This window comes from Mustela nigripes, chromosome 7 (assembly GCF_022355385.1).
Source record: "Mustela nigripes isolate SB6536 chromosome 7, MUSNIG.SB6536, whole genome shotgun sequence".
NCBI lineage: Eukaryota > Metazoa > Chordata > Mammalia > Carnivora > Mustelidae > Mustela > Mustela nigripes.
The window spans coordinates 117000312-117020030 of NC_081563.1; the positions used below are offsets into that span (position 1 = coordinate 117000312).

At 37.5% G+C, this 19719-nt stretch overlaps 1 protein-coding gene across 9 annotated transcripts in view; it reads right to left on the reverse strand.

Moving 5' to 3' along the window:
- Positions 1–19719, reverse strand: part of NCOA6 (nuclear receptor coactivator 6) — a 102362-nt gene that overhangs the window by 61817 nt on the left and 20826 nt on the right. Inside the window, exon 3 of one of the 9 annotated variants that reach the window (XM_059406836.1) lies at positions 1410–1484. The exons of 7 other annotated variants lie outside the window; for them this stretch is intronic. The gene's annotated coding sequence lies outside the window, so the exon portion shown is untranslated. One more of the 9 variants, XM_059406840.1, reaches the window with a different exon arrangement.

The window sequence follows — 19719 nt, forward strand, 5'->3', positions numbered from 1 at the left end:
TGCCTAAATAAGGAAAATGTGACATATTAGAACCTAAAGAATATAGCTGAACCAGTAAAGAAGAAAATTCACAGTCATAAATATGTACGAATCAGGGAAAAGGGACCAAAAAAAAAAAAAAAAGAAAGAAAGAAATCTGACTCCACATCTAACTCAAAAAGTCAGGGAAAAAACCAGGAAGGTGAACTCAAAGAAATCAAAATGAAGGAATTAGGGAACCTGGGTGGCTCAGTGGGTTAAAGCCTCTGCCTTTGACTCAGGTTATGATCCTGGGGTCCTGGGATCCAGCCACCCCCCCACATCACCCCCCCATTGGGCTTTCTGCTCAGCGGGAAGCCTGCTTCCCTTCCTTTCTCTCTGCCTGCCTCTCTGCCTACTTGTGATCTCTGTCAAATAAATAAATAAAATCTTAAAAAAAAAAAAAGAAGGAATTAAACACAGCTAAAAGCAGAAAATAGAAAAACAGCAGAATAAATCAATCTAACAACTGGTACATTGGAGGAAAATCAATAAAATAATTAAACCACTAGCTAATCTAGTAAGTAAAAAGGGAGAAAGTCCAAATATATAAAATATGAGATAAGTAACCATAAAAACAAAGGAAATTAAAAGGACCTTAGAGACTATTTTCTTCAAGCTTTTGCTCAATTTATCTATGTAAATATGGTATGCCCCCCAAAAGAACCACACACAGATTTAATGAAAATATTAACCTTTTAAAGAGCAGATAAATCAGTGATCTGAAACTATTCCAGAGCATGCCAAAAAAAAAAAAAAAAAAAAAAAAAGAGAGAGAAAGAAAAAAGAAAACTACTTCCTAAGTCTTTTTATGAAGCAAATATAACAAGAGTATTAAAAGCTGATACAGGGGTGCCTGAGTGGGTCAGTCAGTTAAGTGTCTGCCTTCTGCTAGGTTGTGATCCCAGGGTCCTGGGATGGAGCCCATGTCAGGTTCCCTGCTCACAAGGAACCTGCTTCTCCCTCTGCTCCCTGCTCAAGCACCCTCTCTCTCAGATAAAAAAAATAAAATCTTCAAAAAATAAAAAGCGGATACAACTGCAGGTAGAAAGCTATAGATCAGTCTCTCTTATATTGATGCAAGATTCTAAATCAAACTTTAAATAGAATACAACCATACATTAGAAGCATAATGCATCAAAATTAAGTGGAGTTTGGTCTAGGAATGCAAGGAAGGATCACTATGAGGAAACTAAGGGAAAAAGAAAAAAATATCTCCACAGATATTAAAAGCCACCTGACAAAATTCAACACTTCCTGATTTAAAAAAAGAAAAAATCAAATAGGGGCACCTGGGTGGCTCAGCTGGTTGGGCGGCTAGCTCTTGATTTTGGCTCAGGTTATGATCTCAGGGTCCTGGGAATAAGCCCTGTGTCCGGCTCCATGCTCACCAGGGAGTCTGCTAGAGGATTCTTCCTCCTTATCCTTCTGCCCCTTCCCCCAGATCACATACACGCTCACTCTCTCTAAAATAAAAAAAAAATTTTAAGAAATCAAATAGGAATATACAAATACTTCATTGGCATGACAAAATATCTTTTTAGTCCTAAAGTCAGCAGCTTGCTTAGTAGAAAAAAGTTGGGAAGACAGATATCCATTATGTGTTATTAAACACTATGCCAAAAGTATAAAATCAGTTAAATGAAACAAGATTAATAATAGTAAAAAAAAATGGGAAGAAGAGTATAGAACTATCACTATTAGCAGATGATATATATTTGTATTCTCAAACATCTTAGAAAGTCAACCAAGAAAAATAAGAAAATTCAGTAAAGTAGAATGGTACAAAATATACAGAAAGCAACAGTTTTTATTACACATGCAATCAATCACCAGTAGGTGGGGGAAAATCTAATTAATAACAGCAATAAAAAATAAAATATTTAGGAATAAACTAAAAATGCAGAACTACAAGATGAAATTTTTAACACACTAATGAAAGATCCAAATATAAAAGACTTGAACAAATGAAATGACATGCCAAATTCCTAGAAAATAAGACTTCTAAATAGCAATTCACCATAATTTAGAATTTAATAATCCCAATAAAAAATGCTAACTTTTTTTTAATGGACAAATTGACTTTAAAATTCATATGGAAAGAAAAAGAAAGAAAAAAAAAACTCTGAAAAATAAGAGTAGTAAAAGGGTAAATTCTATCAGATACCAAAACACAATGCCTCAATAATTAAAACTCTGTAGTATTGGCACATAAACTAATGGGAGACCAAAAGAAGACTAAAATCCCCCAAACTGATGAAAATGGATATGGAATTTTAATGTCTCATAAAGGTGGAAAAATTTGATTTTTTCAGTAAATGGGAGCAGGTAGCCACCTAGGGAAAAAACAAAATTAGAGCTACACCTCATATCATCAGAACTTCAAATGGACCCAAAACTTCAATGTAACAAACCCTACAAGTATTAGAAGAAAATACAGAAGAAATCTTTATAACTTTGGAGTTGGTAAGGATTTTCTAACCATGACTCAAAATTCAAAGCCATTAAAAAAACTGATAAATTTGAATACATAGAAATCAAAGAATTCTGCAAAGCAAAAAACACCATAAGCAAAACAAAACCCCAACAAACAAAATGACAAAGTAAGAAAAATATATTAGCAATCGTATCACTGAAGAAAGAGCAAATCTCCCATATATAAACATACTATAGAAAAAAAACATAGGTTTGTATGTGTGTGTGTGTGTGTGTGTGTATGCATGCATGTGCATATATATATAAAATAAAGAGAACAGTAATTTGGACAAAGTATTGTGCCCAGGGGCGCCTGGGTGGCTCAGTGGGTTAAAACCTCTGCCTTCGGCTCAGGTCATGATCCCAGGGTCCTGGGATCGAGCCCCACATCGGGCTGTCTGCTCCGCGGAGAGCCTGCTTCCTCCTCTCTATCTCTGCCTGCCTCTCTGCCTACTTGTGATCTCTGTCTGTCAAATGAATGAATAAAATCTTAAAAAAAAAAAAAAGTATTGTGCCCAAAAATGGACATAGAATATGATCATAAAATTCACAGAAAAGGAAATACAAATGAACTTTAAACATACGAAAAAATATTCAACCTCATACGTAAGAAAATTTTTTTTTCACTCACCAGATTACAAAAATCCAAAAACCTAATAATACATTCTTCTGACAAGGTTATAGGAAAACAGACACTCTCATTCATTGCTAGTGGCAGTCTAACATCAGCAATTAGGTATTATCTATCAAAAGTATAATTATATATACCATAATGAAACAATATCACTTCTGGGTAGTGATCCAGTCCAACAAGTACACCTGTTCCCACAGTAGATGACATATATACAAGGTTATTCACTAAAGCATTGTTTGCTATAGCAAGATAGGAAATTACCCAAATGTCCACCTGATTAAATTATAGTACATCTAATAAAAATGAAATGCAGCAAGAATAAGGATGCTCTCTATGCAGTGATATGGAATAATCTCCAAGATACATTGTTGAGAGAAGAAAAAACAAGGAGTAAAACATTGACTACAGTATGCTACTTCTGGCAAGAAAAGAAGAGAAAAATATCTTTTATATGTTAGTATCAAAACAAAATACTCTAGGGATGCCTGGATAGTTCAGTAGGTTAAGCGTCTGCCTTTGGCTTAGATCATGATCCCAGGGTGCTGGGGTCAAGTCCCACATCGGGCTCCTTGCTGGATGGCGAGCCTGCTTCTCCCTCTATCCCTCCCTCTGTTTGTGTTCTCTCTTTTTCTCTCACACACACAAATGAATAAAATCCTTAAAAAAAAAAAAAGCTAGAAAGAAATATTTTTTAAAAATAGAAATTATTATCTTCATGGTAAATTTTTAAAAATCATGTTGTACCAGAAGGCAAAAGAAGCACTCAGACCAATAGGGAGCATGTCACAAGGACCCAGAAGCCAGTTTTAGCAAATTTGAGATAATTTAAGAACTAAAAATAATAATGACTAAAAATCATGATAATATCATGAATAAACAAGAATCCACAAATACATAGTAATAGATAGCTCAGATAATTTTTAAAAATTTCTTAGAAAGTTACCTTTAGGAGTTAACTATGACATCAACTCCTTACTCTGAAGACTGATAAAGAAAAAGAATGAAGCAAAGAATTTACTTCTTTTAAGAAAGGTTCATCCTTGGTAGAAAGGGAAAGCTCTCCTTTACATTAGAATGCTAGTTAATAAATGCAGAAGGAAAGAATTTTTAAAATCATCATTGTGCAACCTCCAATGAAATAAGTGATTCATTCAGGCAAGGATGATCAAGGGGTGCTAAAAATCATCTTGTGAAAATTGTTGGGAAACAGAAGATTCGCATGGTGCTAAAGGATTATTCCACAGATTAATTCCTAATTGCAAAGGGAAAACAATACTTCACAATGGAAAGATACGATAGTTACCAGTTTAACCTGGTGATCAAACTCAGTAACAACGAGAGTGAGACCTTTTATTTATGACTCCTGAAGTGATGTAACTGAAGTGCCAGTCATCATCTACAATGTATCATTACCCAAAATGCCTAACCTAGGTCTAAACACATCTTTAAACCTAATTTCTCCTTTATAGGAAATTCAGGAGAAAGAGCAATGAGAACGATTGCAAAAAGTATTCTATTACATGAAGAAATAACCAGATCTAGAATGTGGGACTTGCTACAATCAAACTGATCTGGTCTCTTCAAAACCCAAAATCTTAAGGGAAGAGAGAGAGGGGGAAGATACAGTTCTCAATTAAAAGACTTCAGAAATATAACCACCAAATGCAATGCATGAATGTTACTTAGACCCACTTCGAAGAAAAGAGCCAGAACATCTTTTTTTAGATAGTGGGAAAAACTGAATGTGAAGTACTAGAAGATATTAAAATATTCTTAAAAACATTCTTGGGTGGGGACGCCTGGGTGGCTCAGTTGGTTGGACGACTGCCTTAGGCTCAGGTCATGATCCCGGAGTCCCGGGATCGAGTCCCGCATCGGGCTCCATGGGGAGTCTGCTTCTCCCTCTGACCTCCTCGCTCATGCTCTCTCTCACTGTCTCTCTCTCTCTCTCAAATAAATAAATAAAATCTTTAAAAAACAAACAAACAAAAAAAAACCAACATTCTTGGGTGTGAGGAGCCTGGGTGGCTCAGATGGGTTTAGCCTCCCGCTCTTGGTTTCGGCTCAGATCACGATATCAGGGTGTTAAGATCGAGCCCCTGTTGGGCTCGCCCTGTTAGGTTCCCCTTGTTGGGCTCCCCACTTGGCCAGGAGTCTGGTTGAGATTCTCTTCCTCTGCCCCTTCCTCCACATGGGCACGTGCATGTGGGTGCTAATAAATAATTACTGGATTCCTTGAGGGGGAGGAGAAAGAAAGAGGACTAGAAGATATAGTTGAACAAATTCTCCATGAAAATTTTCCCAATCTGGCGAACGGAACCAGTATTCGTGTACTAGAGGCAGAAAGGTCTCCCCTGCCCGCAAGATCATAGAATCTAGAAAGACCTCGAGACATCTGATTGTGAAAATGATGAATCATAATTTTAGACAGGAGCTCTTGAAAGCAGCTAGGGGGAAGAAATTCCTTACATACAGAGGAAAGGCCATCAGAATAACATTAGACCTGTCCACAGAAACTTGGCAAGCCAGAAAGGGCTGGCAAGATGTATTCAGGGCACTAAATGAGAAGAACATGCAGCCAAGAATACTTTATCCAGCAAGACTGACATTCAAAATGGATGGAGAGATAAAGAGTTTCCAAGACCGGCAAGGCTTAAAAGAGTATGTGACCACCAAGCCGGCACTGCAAGAAATATGAAGGGGGGTTCTATAAAAGAGGAAAAAAACCAAGAATATCACTGAACAGAAATATATGGAGACAATCTATAGAAACAAAAGACTTCCCAGGTAACACAATGTCAATAAAAACGTATCTCTCAATAATCACTCTCAATGTGAATGGTCTAAATGCGCCCATAAAATGAAACAGGGTTGCAGATTGGATAAAATGACAGGATCCATCCAAATGTTGTCTATAAGAGACCCATTCTGAACCTAAGGATACATCCAGACTGAAAGTGAAGGGATGGAGAAGCATCTTTCATGCCAATGGGCCTGAAAAGAAGGCTGGGGTAGCGATTCCCCTATCAGATAAATTAGATTTTAAACTAAAGACTGCAGTCAGAAATACAGAAGGACACTTCATAATTCTTAAAGGGACTATACACCAAGAAGATCTAACAATTGTAAATATTTATGCCCCCAATATGGCAGCAGCCAATTACATAAGAAAACTGTTCATCAAGATAAAGAGTCATACTGATATGAATACATTAATAAGAAGAGATCTTGACACGCCACTCTCACTAACAGATCATCATCCAAGCAGAAAATCAATAAAGAAACAAGACCATTGAATGACACATTGGACCAGATGGACCTCACAGAAATGTACAGAACATTCCACCCTAAAACAAAAGAATACTCATTCTCCTTGAGTGCACATGGAAACTTCTCTAGAATAGATCACATACTGGGTCACAAATCAGGGCTCAACAGATACCAAAAGACTGAGATTATTCCCTGCATATTCTCAGATCACAATGCTTTGAAACTGGAGCTCAACCACAAGGAAAAGTTTGGAAGGAATTCGAACACCTGGAAGTTAAAGACCACCTTGCTTAAGAATGCTTGGATCAACAGGAAATCAAAGAACTTAAACAATCCACAGAAACCAATGAGAATGAAGACACTTTGGTCCAAAACCTACGAGATATAGCAAAGGCAGTCCTAAGGGGGAAATACATAGCCATTCAAGCCTCCCTCAAAAAAATTGAGAAATCCAGAATACACCAGCTATCTCTACACCTTAAAGAACTGGCGAATCAACAATAAATTAAGCCAACTCTACACACAAGAAGGGAAATAATCAAGATTAGAGCAGAGATCAATGAGATAGAAACTAGAGATAACAGTAGAATGCATCAATGAAACTAGAAGCTGGGTTTTGTTTTTTTTTAAAGAATCAGTAAGATCAATAAACCATTGGCCAAACTAATCCAAAAGAAAAGAGAGAAGGCCCAAATTAATAACATTATGAATGAAAAGGAAGAGATCACAATTAACACCAAGGAAATAGAAACAATCATCAGAAATTATTATCCACAGTTATATGCCAGTAAGTTGGCAACCTAGATGAAATGGATGCATTCCTGGAAAACTATAAACTTCCAAAATTGAGCCAGGAAGAAATTGACAACCTGAATAGACCGATATCTAGTAATGAGATTGAAGCAGCGATCAAAATCCTCCCAAAAAACAAGAGCCCAGGACCTGACGGATTCCCTGGGGAATTCTCCCAAACTTTCAAAGAAGAAATAACACCTATTCTCCTGAAGCTGCTTCAAAAAATTGAAGCAGAAGGAAAACTTCCAGACTCTTTTTCTGAAGCCAGCATTACCCTGATCCCCAAACCAGGCCAAGACCCCATCAAAAAGGAGAATTTCAGACCAATATCCCTGATGAATATGGATGCTAGGATTCTCAACAAGATCCTAGCTAATAAGATCCCACAACACATTAAAAAGATTATCCACCATGACCAGGTGGGATTCATCCCTGGGTTTCAAGGATGGTTCAACATTCGCAAATCAATCAATGTGACAGAACCAATCAATAAGAAAAGAGAGAAGAACCACATGGTCCTCTCAATTGATGCAGAAAAAACATTTGACAAAATCCAGCATCCATTCCTGATTAAAACGCTTCCAAGTATAGGGATAGAGGGAGCACTCCTCAACTTCATAAAGTCTAGCTATGAAAACCCCACAGCAAATATCATCCTCAATGGGAAAAAGCTCATAGCCTTCCCGTTGAGATCAGGAACACAACAAGGATGCCCACTCTCACCACTCTTGTTCAACATAGTATTAGAAGTCCTAGCAACAGCAATCAGACAACAAAGAGAAATAAAAGGTATTCAAATTGGCAACCGAAGAAGTCAAACTCTCTGCACCTGGGTGGCTCAGCGGGTTAATCAGGTCATGATCTCAGGGTCCTGGGATCGAGTCCCACATCGGGCTCTCTGCTCAGCAGGGAGCCTGCTTCTCTCTCTCTCTCTCTCTGCCTGCCTCTCCGTCTACTTGTGATTTCTCTCTGTTAAATAAATAAATAAAATCTTAAAAAAAAAAAAAAAGAAGTCAAACTCTCTCTCTTCACAGAAGACATGATACTTTATATGGAAAACCCAAAAGACTCCACCCCCAAACTACTAGAACTCATACAACAATTCAGTAATGTGGCAGGATACAAAGTCAATGTACAGAAATCAGTTGCTTTCTTATACACTAACAATGAAAATACAGAAAGGGAAATTAGAGAATCGATTCCATTTACTATAGTACCAAGAACCATAAGACACCTGGGAATAAACCTAACCAAAGAGGTAAAGGATCTGTACTTGAGGAACTACAGAACACTCATGAAAGAAATTGAAGAAGACATAAAAAGATGGGAAGACCATTTCATGCTCATGGATCAGAAAAATAAACATTGTTAAAATCTCTATACTGCCTAGAGCAATCTATACTTTCTTTCAATGCCATTCCGATCAAAATTCCACTGGCATTTTTCAAAGAGCTGGAGCAAACAATGCTAAAAAAATCTTATAAAACAAAAATGGGGTGCCTGTGTAGCTCAGTTGGTTAAGCATCTGACTTTGGCTCAGGTCATGATCTCAGGTCCTGGGATCCAGCCCCATGAGTCTTGTCTTTTAACCTCAGGTTCAGGGTTTCTTCCACCATATACCAAACTCTCTCTCTCTTTTTTTTTTTTTATTAAAAGATTTTGTTTATTTATTTATTTGACAGACAGAGATCACAAGTAGGCAGACAGAGAGAGAGGAGGAAGCAGGCTCTCTGCCGAGCAGAGAGCCCGATGTGGGGTTTGCTCCCAGGACTCTGGGATCATGACCTGAGCCAAAGGCAGAGGCTTTAACCCACTGAGCCACTCAGGCGCCCCCCAAACTCTCTTCTTATCAGGGCGACTCTACCCTACTCATAGTGTACAAGTGGCAGAAACATCAGAACCAAGTGATCTCATTTATTTCAGGCCAATACACACTAATTAGAAGTGTCTCAACTACTCTAAAATGACTGAAGTCAGAATATTTGAGATCAAATGAGTATATGCTTTGAAAGAACTTGAGTAGTTCTCAACTTTGGCTACACATTATAATTATTTGGGAAACTTTAAAAAATAATGCCTTAGTCATACTAGGTCTGCACTGTGGCCTGAGCAATGGGCACTGAAACACTATCCAGGTGATTCTAATATGAGGCCAAAGTCTAGAACCACACTTTTCAAACATTATTTAATTTACCTTATATGAAGAAACTGAGTCAGGTGGGGAATGTAGCTTAAGAATTTGCTCCAAGAAAGTGATGAAATGAAAGCTTTTCCTTCTTTTCCTTATTATAAAATTTGACTGTTTCTTTAAATTTGTTTTTTAATATAATACAGACCAAATTATTTGTGAGAAAATCAAATAAAACACTAAATAGAATCTAAAAGTGAACTATACCATCTCGGTATTCCAACCATCTCGGCTTTCTTCTATGCCCTTGGGAGTCCCATTTCTATGTCCTTTCTATGACCCTGGAGTCCCTTAAACCCTTCTTAGCTTCCATGTTGTCATTTAGAAAACAATGGCCCAACATATTCCAGATCTAGGGACACTACAATTATTTTAATCCTTGGCTATTTGACTTCAGCATTAATCATATTTTCCTGAGGAACTGGAAATCATTTGGTCAATATCTCTAACTCTTTATTCTTCCATTAGTGGCTGTTTTCTGCACTATTCTCTCAGCTTCCTCCTTTCAAAAATTTAATCCAAGCTGTAAATTAAAACAGAGGCTACCTAACAACACCTGGTTCATCTCTATCATTGCCTCCACCCCAATTTTTCATTGGTATTTTCACTGGTGTACTTAAGGAAACAAAGAGAGTCAAAGATACTAACAGTTCTGGAAATTAGGCCTGTACAGCTCAAAGAACTGTTGGACTCAAACATTACTTTCCTGCCCAAAGAAGGAATGGGGCTTGAAATACAACAAAAGAGCTAGGTATGCAGGTAACAGATTTCTAACCCCCACATGTCATACCACCTCCTCCAACACATGCTCTAAAACAGCTTTTTCCAGAGGTACCTAGGTGGCTCAGTCAGCTGAGTGTCTGACTCTTGGTTTCAGCTCAGGTCCTAATCTCAGGGTTGTGAGATCGAGCCCTGCATCTGCTTTCTGCTCAGCACAGAATCTGCTTGGGATTTTCTCCCTCCCTCTCCCTCTGCCCCACCCCGCCCCCTGTGCTCACTCTCTCTGGCTCTCAAATTAAAAAAATCTCTTTAAAAAAAAAAAAAGCTCTCTCCAGAGCTAGCAAAGGCAGAGGTGTTATGTACCACACTACCATGACAGACCCACTTAGAACAGTCAGCACTATTACATGCCCATGGCTTTCCCTCTCTACTTCAGGTTCTATAATACACAAAGTAGTACACACATCTTGGAATTTGAAGACAGACACAGAAGACGTGAGCAAGCATAAGCCCTAGGAGCATTACATTCAGGAACCACAGGTATTTGTAGCTTAGGCTTCAAATTATCAAAAAAAATTCTTTTCCAAAGTCAAATTACCCATGCCTGTGATCCCCCTGTCCCCCTTGGGCCCTGTCCCCTCAATTAAGTAGGAGGCACATTAATGACTGTTAGATACAACAAGTATTCCAAAACTATGGGCACCAAATAGTCCTTTACTTTAACATCTGAAAGGACAATTTACAGTACCTACTTGTTGGTGCCTATCTATCCTGTTTATTTGGTAGGTGCTAGACTTATATATCCCTCTCCTTTTTCAAGGAAGAGTAACTGAGGGGATGTGACATTCCACAGCATAAGAGAAACTCTGCATTTGTAATTCAGAAAGTGAATATGTAAGGAGGAACAGGTTAAATTTTAAACATCAACTACATTATTCTCAACAAATGTGATAAAACACTGAAGTGAGAAATCAAAGTCCATGGACAGGAATGAAAAGAAGTAATTGAAATGCAAAAGTGGAAGTTAGAGAGGGGAAAAAGCAAAGGAAAAATAATTTAAAAAGTAAATATGCCAACTCAGATTTCAAATCTTTCCTAGAAGTTGTGAAGAGTAGAATACTTAATTAGATGTATGGGGATGACAAATTTAAGAAATTTCCATAATAGAGATGGAAAGGACAAAGTAGTGGAAACTATGAGAGAAGACTGATAAGGAGAGAAGAGAGAAATAACTTTCAAATAATAGTTATCTCTGAAACAAATAAACAGAAACCATAATCAAAGTTTTTGTTTTTGTTTTTGTTTAAGTAGGCTCCATGCCCAGCATGGAATCTGAACTCACAATGTGAGATCCAGTCGCATGCTCTACCCACTGAGCCAGCCAGGAGCCCCAATAATCAAAGGTTTTTAGAAAGGAAAATGAATACTTTCCCAAGTCAAAGAATGTTCTGCATCTCTAGCTCAAAAGAGCTCACAAAATACCAGGCAACTAATGAACTAGTGTTCAGAATCACTGAACACTACATCAGAAACTAATGAGGTACTATATATTGGCTAATTGAATTAAAAAAAAATGGGCAAAATTACTGAAAAGATAGTGACAACTAGATTTTTTCTGGTGAACCTTTTAGATTTCGAGCTTCTTTGTCACAATCAACTGACAAAGAAAAAGAGAAGTCATAGAGAACCAAAAATCAGGTTGGCCTTAGATTTCTCTGTAAGACCAGAAGACAATGGCAAAATAGCAAAGAAGTGGAAAATAATGTGACATAGTAATTCTGCCCTCTCCCTGACCAAGACATCATTCAGTGTGAAATTAAATATAAAGACAGTTTCATCTAGTACTTTTCATAAAAATATTATCTGAATGATAACCAAAAGCAAAGACCTTGAGAAGGGATTAAACATAGAGCAAAGTCTAAAAAATTGTTATAAATGTGATTAGCACCAATGCTATTTTTTTAAATCATACAGTAAACTTCTAATTGTTTAGGTAGAGTTCTGCTACCTCTTACTGCCTTCCATTCTACTTCAAAAGTCTATCAAATGTTCAGGTACTTAACAGCCTTCAACTCCCTTCTAACCACAGGGCTAAATGTGTTTTTCCTATTCAGCTTCATAGCCTCCATAGGAAGATAAGCTTTGAGCACAAATAAAGAGTGTGAATTCTGGGCCTTTGATATCCAACACCCAGGAAGTGTCTATAAAGGTACAAGATCATCCCTACTCTCGTTACATAGCCATCAGGGATTGGCTACTTACCATGTCTACTCCCTCACAGCCATTCTGCATGATGGTTAACACTAACCCCATCCCTAACTCATAACCCTAATACTATCTTAATCACCTTATTAAGGAATGGAATATTATGCTCCTTATCCTTAACAATTAACTATATCAATTACTTGGTATTGTGATTGATTTTTTTCTTTCCATATTACTTTTTAATTTAGTCAATGTTGCTTTTTTACTGAATAAAGAGTACTGAATAAATGCTACTTTTTATAAAATAATTATTGAAAAGATCTATAAAATATGAAATAAAGATGAACTATTACTAATCATCATCTTCATCTGAGTACTATCAACTAGTATGTTAATATGCTCAACAATTCTGTTGTTAATTTAATGGGATAAATCCACCTATAATAGGGTAAAGAGTTTTAGTCTAGGGTCGAGGTGCTTTGTCTGTTCTAGATATCTCATAAAATAGAAACCATATAATAACTGGTATTTTGTGACTATCTTCTTTCACTTAGCAATAGTATTTTCAAGTGTTGTAGCAATTAACAGTTACTTAAATTACCAAACAATACTCCTCACCAAAAAATATCAGATTTCCATTTCCATTCATTTATCAGTTGATAGACATTTGATTTGCCTCCACTTTTCACTATTATGAATAATGCTGCTATGAATATTTGTATACAAGTTGGTTTTTTTTAAAGATTTTATTTAATTATTTGACAGAGAGAGCCCAAGCAGGGGGAGCAGCAGGCAGAGGCAGAGGTAGAAGCAGACTCCCCACAGGGAGCCTGACATGGGGCTCAATCCCAGGACTTTAGGATCATGACCCAAGCCGAAGGCAGCCACTTACCCAACTGAGCCACCCAGAACCCCCATATACAAGTTTTTGTGTGGATGTTTTCATTTCTCTTGGGCATGTATGTGTACACACACACACACACACACACACACCCTAGGAGTAAAACTACTGGGTCACATGTTCTATGTTTAACCTTTTGAGGAACTGCCAAACTGTTTTACAAAGCTGTTACACCATTTTATGTTCCAACCAGCAATGTACAAGGGTTCCAATTTCTCTGCATCCTCACCAACACTTGTTACTACTTTTCTGATTATAGCTATACTGGTGGGTATGAAATAGTATCTCATTGTGATTTTGATTTACATTTCCCTAGTGCCAAATGGTGTTGAGCATATTTTCATGTTTATTTGACACTAGCATGATTTGTTTGGGAGAAATATCTATTCAAATTCTTTGCCAACTTTTTTTTTAAAAATTGGGATATTTGACTATTACTGAATTATATGAGTTATTTTATTTTTAAGATTTTATTTATTTATTTATTTGTCAGAGAGAGAGAGAGAGAGAGAGAGAGAATGCACGCACAAGCAGGCAGGGAGAGAAGCAGGTTCCCCACTGAGCAAGGAGCCCCATGTGGGACTTGATCCCAGGACCCTGGGATCATGACCTGAGCCGAAGGCAGCAGCTTAACCGACAGAGCCATCCAGGTGACCCATATATGAGTTCTCGATATATATTTTTCTAATCTTTAACATTTTATCACTTTTATTTTTATCCCAGTATAATTAACATACAATATTATATTAGTTTCAAGTGTACAATATAGTGATTCACTAATTCTATACATTACTCAGTGATCATCAAAATAAGTGTATTCTTAATCCCCTTCACTTATTTCAGCCATCTATCCATCCCCTCCATCCCCGTGACTACCAGTATATTCTCTACATTTAAGAGTCTGTCTTTTTCCTTTGTTCATTTGTCTTGTTTCTTAAATTCCACATTTGAATGAAACCATATGGTATTTGTTATTCTCTGACTGACTTATTTCACTTAGCACTGTACCCTCTAGATCCATCCATATTGTTGCAAATGTCAAAATTTCATTTTTTATAGAAAATATTCTGTTGTGTATATAGATCACATCTTTACTCACTCATCTACTTTTTAAAAAGATTTATTTGAGAGAGAAAAACAAAGAGAGCGAGAGAGCCGGGGGAGGGGCAACAGGGACAGGGAGAGAGATTTTTTTTTTTTAAAGATTTTATTTATTTATTTGACAGAAAGAGATCACAAATAGGCAGAGAGGCAGGCAGAGAGAGAAGGGAAGAAGCAGGCTCTCTGCCAAGCAGAGAGCCCGATGCGGGGCTCGATCCCAGAACCCTGAGATCATGATCCGAGCCGAAGGCAGAGGCTTTAACCCACTGAGCCACCCAGGTGCCCCCAGGGAGAGAGATTCTTAAGCAGACTCTCCGCCAAGCAGCGCCCGACACAGGATCTCATGACCCTGAGATCACGACCTGAGCTGAAACCAAGAGTCAGAGACTTTAACTGACTGCAACCTATCCATTCATCTATTGATGGATACTTGAGCTGTTTCCATAATCTAGCTATTGTAAATAATGCTACAACAAACACAGGGTGCACATATCTTTTAGAATTAGTGTTTTCATATTCTTTGGTAAATACCCAGTAGTGGAATTACTAGATCATATACTAATTCTGTTTTTAATTTTCCGAGATGGATGCACCAGTTTGCATTTCCACCATTAGTGCACGAGGGTTCCTTTTTCTCCACATCCTTGCCAATATTTGTTTCTTGTGTTTTGTTTTTAGCCATTCTGACTGGTGAGAAGTGGTATCTCATTGTGGTTTCGATTTGTGTTTGCCTGATAATGAGTGATGCTGAGCATCTTTTCATGTGCCTGTTGGCCATGGGGATGTCTTCTTTGCAGAAATGTCTGTTCATGTCTTCTGCCCTTATTTAAACTGGATTATTTGTGTTTTTTGTTTTGTGTGTGTGTGTTGAGTTGTGTAAATTCTTTATACATTTTGGATATTAACCTCTTATCAGATATGTTTGTATTATCTTCTCCCATTCAGTGGCTATCTTTTTGTTTTGTTAATTTTTCCCTTCGCTGTGCAGAAGCTTTTTATTTTGATAATAGTTTATCCTAATAGTTTATTTTTGCTTTTGTTTCCTTTTGCCTCAGGAGACATTATCTAGGAAAACACTGCCAAACAGCTGATGTCAGAGAAATTACTGCCTGCACTCTCTTCTAGCACTTTTTTGGTTTTAGGTCTCACAGCTAAGTCTTTAACCCATTTTGAGTTTATTCTTGTGTATGGTGAAAGAAAAGTGGTCCAGTTTCATTTTTTTGCATATAGCTATCCAGTCTTCCTACCACAATTTGTTGAAGGGACTTTTTTCCATCGCATATTCTTGACTCATATGCCATAGATTAATTGACCACATAAGTGTGGGTTTATTTATGGGCTCTCTATTCTGTTCTATTGTTTTATGTGTCTACTTTTCTGCCAGTACCACACTATTTTGATTACTACAGCTTCACAGTATATCTTGAAATCTGGATTGTGATACCTCAAGTTTTATTCTTCTTTTTTAAGACTGCTTTGGTTCTTCGGAGTCTTCTGTAGTTCCATACACATTTTAGGATTATTTGTTCTAGTTCTGTGAAAAATGGTGCTGTTTTGCTAGGGATGCACGAAATTTGTATATTGCTTTGGGTAGTATGGACATTTTAACACTGGTTCTCCCAATACATGAGCATGGAATATCTTTCCATTTGTTTGTGTCATCTTCACTTTCTTTCATCGGTGTTTTCTAGTTTTCAGAATACAGGTCTTTTACCTTCTTGGTTAAGTTTACTCCTAGGTATTTTATCCTTTTTGGTACAACTGTAAGTGGGATTGTTTTCTTAGTTTCTCTTTCTGCTACTTCATTATTGGTGTATAAAAATGCAATGGATTTCCACATATTAATTTTATATCCTGCAATTTTACTGAACTCATTTATCAGTTCTAGTCATTTTTTGGTGGAGTCTTTGCGGTTGTTTTGTTTCTTTTTAAGTAGGCTCCATGCCTAATATGGGGCATGAGTCCCATGCTCTACAGACTAAGCAGCCAGGTATCCCAGGGTTTTCTATATATATATCATGACATCTGCAAATAGTGACAGTTTTACTTCTTCCTTACCAATATGGATGCCTTTTATTTCTTTTTCTTGTCTGATTGCTGTGGCTAGGACTTCCAGCACTATGCTGAATAAAAGTGGTAAGAGCAAACATCCTTGCCTTATTCCTGATCTTAGGGGAAGAACTCTCAGTTTTACCATTATGAAATTAGCTGCATATATGGCCTTTATAATGTTGAGGTATAATCCCCCTAATCCCATTTTGTTGAAGGTATTTATCAAGAATGGATGTTGTACTTTGTCAAACACTTTTCCTGCATCTACTGAAATGATCATATATCATTATAATTTCTCTTACTGATGTGATGTATTACATTGATTGATTTGCAAATACTGAGTCACTCTTGCATCCCAGGAATAAATCTTACTTAATCATAGTGAATCATTCTTCAAATATATTGTTGGATTTGGTTTGTTAATTTTTTTGCTAATATATTTTTAAGTAATCTCTACACCCAAAGTGGTGTCTGAACTTGCAACCCTGAGATAAAGAGTCACATGCTCTTCTGACTGAGCCACCCAGGCATCCCTGCTAATATTCTGTTGAGGATTTTGCATTATGTTCACCAGAGATACTGGCCCATAGTTGGCCTCTTTTTTTTTTTTTTTTTAAATTTTATTTATTTATCAGAGAGAGAGAGAGGGAGAGAGCAAGCACAGGCAGACAGAATGGCAATGGCAGGCAGAGGCAGAGGGAGAAGCAGGCTCCCTGCTGAGCAAGGAGCCCGATGTGGGACTCGATCCCAGGACGCTGGGATCATGACCTGAGCCGAAGGCAGCTGCTTAACCAACTGAGCCACCCAGGCGTCCCGGCCTCTTTTTTTTTTATGGTGTCTCTATCTGATTTTAGGGTGAGGGTAATGCTGGCTTTATAGAATGAATTTAGAAATTTTTCTTCCTCTTACATGTTTTCAAATAGTTTGAGAAGGATAGGTATTAACTCTTCTTTAAACGTTTAATAAAATTCACCTGTGAAGCCATTGGGTCCTAGACTTTTATATGTTGGGAATTATCTGATCACTGATTCAACTTCATTGCTGTTAATCATTCTGTTCAAATTTTCTATTTCTTCCTGATTCAGTTTTGGGGGGTTATGTTTCTAGGAATTTATCTATTTCTTCTAGGAGGTCCAATCTGTTGGCATATTATTTTTCATAATATTCTCTTATAATCCTTTATGTTTCTGTGGCATCAGTTATTTCTCCTCTTTTATCTCTGATTTTGTTTGAGTTCTCTCTCTCTCTCCTTGTGAGTCTGGCTAAAGGTTTATCAATTTTGTTGATCTTTTCAAAGAGGCAGCTCTGCTTTGTTAATTGGTTTTATTGTTTTTTGTTTCTATTTCATTTATTTCTGTTTATTCTTTATTATTTCCTTCCTCCTACTCGTCCTGAGTTTTACTTGTTCTTTTGCTACCTCCTTCAGAGGTAAGGTTAGGTTGCTTATTTTAGATTTTTCTTGCTTTTTGCAGCTGGCCTATATTGTTATAAACTTCCCTCTTAGAACAGCTTTTGCTGCATCCCAAAGACTTTGGACTCTGGCATTTTCATTTTTATTTCTCTCCATGTATTCTTTAATTTCCTCTTTGGTATCTTGGTGGACCCATTCATCGTTTAGTACTATGTTATTTAACCTCCATTATTTGTGTTCTTTCTACAATTTTTTCTTATGACTGATTTCTAGTTTCATAGCATTGTGATCAGAAAAGATGCACTGTATGACTTCAACATTTTTTAATTTGTTGAGACTTGTTCTGTGACCTGACATGTCATCTGTTTTGGAGAATGTTCCTTGTGCTATTGAAAAGACTATTTATTTGGCTGTTTCAGGATGAAACAGTCTGAATATATCCGTTGGATCCATCTGGTCCAATGTGTCATTCAAAGCCACTGTTTCCTTGTTGATTTTCTGGTTAGATGAACAATCTGTTGATGCAATCTTAGTGGATTGTTCCCTTTATGATTATGTAGTGTCCTTCTTTTCTTCTCTCTCTCTGGTTATACTGAGTTCTTGATATAATTTATATACAAATCCCTTATCAGATATATGAATTGCAAATACTATCTTACACTTTGTGGGCTGCTGTTAGTGACTCTTTACTTACTTGTGATTGTTCATTGATGAATTTTGTGTCACATTCCTTTGTGGGGGAGGACAATTTTGTAGTTTAGGACAAACTGGTCAAATATTTGGAAAAAAAATTTATTAAATGCTCATTTCACAATTGTCTGAGTCTGTCTGAGCTGCTTAACTAAGTACCACACACTGGGTAGCTTATAAACAACAGAAATTTATTTCTCCCAGTTCTCTGGAGGCTGACAAGTTCAAGAAAATTGTGCCAACATAGTGGTATTCTCGTGAAGACCCTCTCTCAGGTATTGCTTCTCCATTAAGATTCATCTTTTTCGAAATATTTAATATTATGAGGGATGCCTGGGTGGTTCAGTCAGTTAAGCATCTGCCTTTGGGTCAGGTCATGGTTCCAGGGTCCTGGAATCGAGTCCCGCATCAGGCTCCTTGCTCAGTGGGGAGTCTGCTTAAATCTTAAAAAAAATTTAACATCACGAGAAATGTTTTAAATGTCTTAAATATGAAACTACATAAACTATATTGTTTCAATTTTCTTAATTGTGTATGTTTATTTTTTAAAGATTTTATTTATTCATTGGCGGGGGCGGTGCACAAGCAGGGGGAGTGGCAGGCAGAGGTAGAAGCTGGCTCCCTGCTGAGCAAGGAGGCTGATGCAGGACTCGATCCCAAGATCCTGGCATCATGACCTGAGCCAAGGGCAGATGCTTAATGACTGCGCCACCCAGGCATTCCGTAATTGTGTATGTTTATGCACACATAGGGCAAAGACAAAGGAAACTCAATAATAAGACAAACAACGCAATGAAAAACAGGCAAAAGATTTGAACACTTTACAACAACCACATAATTAGATGCTCAACATTATCAGTTATCAGGAAAATGGAAATTAAAGCTACATAGAAATAACACACCTAAAATAACGGCTTAAATTAAAAGAATGATAATATCAGGGGCACCTGAGTGGCTCAGTTGGTTAAGCAACTGCCTTCGGCTCAGGTCATGGTCCCAGAATCCTGGGATCAAGTCCCACATTGGCTCCCAGCTCCATGGGGAGTCTGCTTCTCCCTCTGACCTCCCCTCTCATGCTCTCTCTCTCAAAATAAATAAATAAAAATCTTAAAAAAAAAAAAAGATAGGGCGCCTGGGTGGCTCAGTGGGTTAAGCCGCTGCCTTCGGCTCAGGTCATGATCTCAGGGTCCTGGGATCGAGGCCCACATCGGGCTCTCTGCTCAGTGGGGAGCCTGCTTCCTCCTCTCTCTCTGCCTGCT